Source organism: Kryptolebias marmoratus, linkage group LG9, assembly GCF_001649575.2.
Source record: "Kryptolebias marmoratus isolate JLee-2015 linkage group LG9, ASM164957v2, whole genome shotgun sequence".
Classification (NCBI taxonomy): Eukaryota; Metazoa; Chordata; class Actinopteri; order Cyprinodontiformes; family Rivulidae; genus Kryptolebias; species Kryptolebias marmoratus.
In genome coordinates, this window is record NC_051438.1 from 19,103,036 (window position 1) to 19,105,179 (window position 2,144).

Genomic DNA, 2,144 nt, shown 5'->3' on the forward strand with positions numbered 1-2,144 from the left:
TGTCATTGATTAATGACTGGAAAACTGCAGGGGCGTTAGTGAGTCCAAATGGCATTACCAAGTACTCGAAGTGACCGAGAGGAGTCTTAAAGGCTGTCTTCCACTCGTCCCCTTTCCTTATTCTTACCAGATGGTAAGCGTTTCGGAGATCGAGTTTAGTGAAAACAGTGGCAGAATGCAGTTGTTGATGAATAGAGTCAATTAAAGGGAGTGGATACTTATTTTTTACCGTGATCTGATTTAATCCTCTATAGTCGATGCAAGGACGGAGACTCTTGTCCTTCTTCTGCACGAAGAAGAATCCCGCTCCCAGGGGTGACGTGGATGGACGGATGATGCCGGAAGCCAGAGAGTCTTCAATGTACGACTTCATAGCCTCTCGCTCAGGTCCGGAAAGGTTGAATAGTCGGCTTGAAGGAAGTGTCTCACCTGGGATGAGTTCAATGGCGCAGTCGTAGGGTCGATGAGGTGGTAATGATAATGCCTTAGTTTTACTGAATACCGGAGCAAGATGGTGATACTCGGCTGGAACCTTGGTTAAGTCCAGGACCTGCTCAGGTTCAGTCTTGGTACTGGATGATGGCAGTGCGGAGTGTAAACAGTTCTGTAGGCAGAAAGGGCTCCATGACTCGATCCTCCTCTCTGCCCAGTTGATTACTGGATTGTGTAACTGCAGCCAGGGAAACCCTAAAATCATTTGCGTGTTTGGTGCCGAAAAAACTAGAAAGTCGCTCTCCTCTCTATGATTACCTGATACTAGAAACTGTAGCCTAGCTACCTTGTGTGTGACTCTGGTAATTACTTGACCGGAGATGTCTATAACGGGGAGTGGAGAGGATAATGGGGTAGATTTTAACTGTAACTGGTTGACCAAGTCCCTGGAAATTAAACTTTGTTCAGCACCAGAATCGATTAAAGCGTGGACAGGTACCTTAATTTGCTGATTTAGCAGAGTTGAGTGAACAAATAGTCATGACCCGAGGGGTTGTGAGAGGCTACTCACTAGTACCCCTCGGTTACCTAGTGAGTTTTCCCTTTTAACTGAGGGCATTTGTCTCGAAAATGGTCTCCCTCACCACAATAGAAGCACTCTTTAGCCTCCAGGCGTCTAAGTCTCTCTTCTGGCGTTAGTCTCGCTCGTCCTGCCTGCATCGGTTCTGGCTCAATGTTTGGGATTATCGATTCAACTTCTGAGGTGGCGGCGTGACGTCCGAGGTTGGTCATCCGATCCCTTCTTTCCCGTTGTCTCTCCCGCAAGCGGTTGTTCAGACGTATGGCCAGAGTTATGAGATCGTCTAGGGCTCGTGGCTCTTCCCAACCCGCCAGCTGATCTTTGAGAGGTTCTTGAAGGGAATGGATAAAAACTCCCTTTAGTGCTGCCTCATTCCAACCGGAAGTAGCCGCCAAGGTCCGGAAGTCGATGGCGAACTGGGCCACCGAGCGTGAACCCTGTTTTAGATTCCACTATTTCTGAGTAATTTCGGTATCGGTATATTTTAGCCCAAAAGTCTGTTCAAAATCCTCTACAAACTGGTCGAATGTGGTTAACTGGATACTCCTGAAACTGTATTTAGCTTCTGCCCATTTCAAGGCTTTGTCACGAAGGAGTCCAATTATGTATGCAATCTTAGATGACCCATCTGTAAATGACTGTGGCGAACGAGCGAATACCAGATAGCATTGTAACAGGAACCCCGCACATTTACCGATCTCCCCTGAGAAAGGCTCGGGAGTCGGCGAGAGAACCTCGCGAAAATGTCCGGAGGTCGATACCGGAAGTGATGTGGCAGCCGCGGCGGATGCGGAAGTGGAATCTACGGTGGTGGGGACTAATGTTGTCAATTCTTGATGGATATCCTGAGTTAGCAGAGTTAGCTGGTCCAAGCGACCGGTTTCAGATTGTTGTCTCTCACAGAGAGCATTAATCATGGATTCATGTCGGGCTAACAATGAAGCTGCCTCGGTATTTTCTGATCGGGAGGGGTCCGCCATTCCTACGGTGACCCTCTTAACCCACATAAACGTACTCGCAGACGTATTAGAACGCAGGAAAAGCAAAATATCGAGAGGTAACACTACTAAAACGTGGATGCTGAAATTACTTCACGTGACTGGATTTGGTAACGCTCTGGACTGTCTTTTTT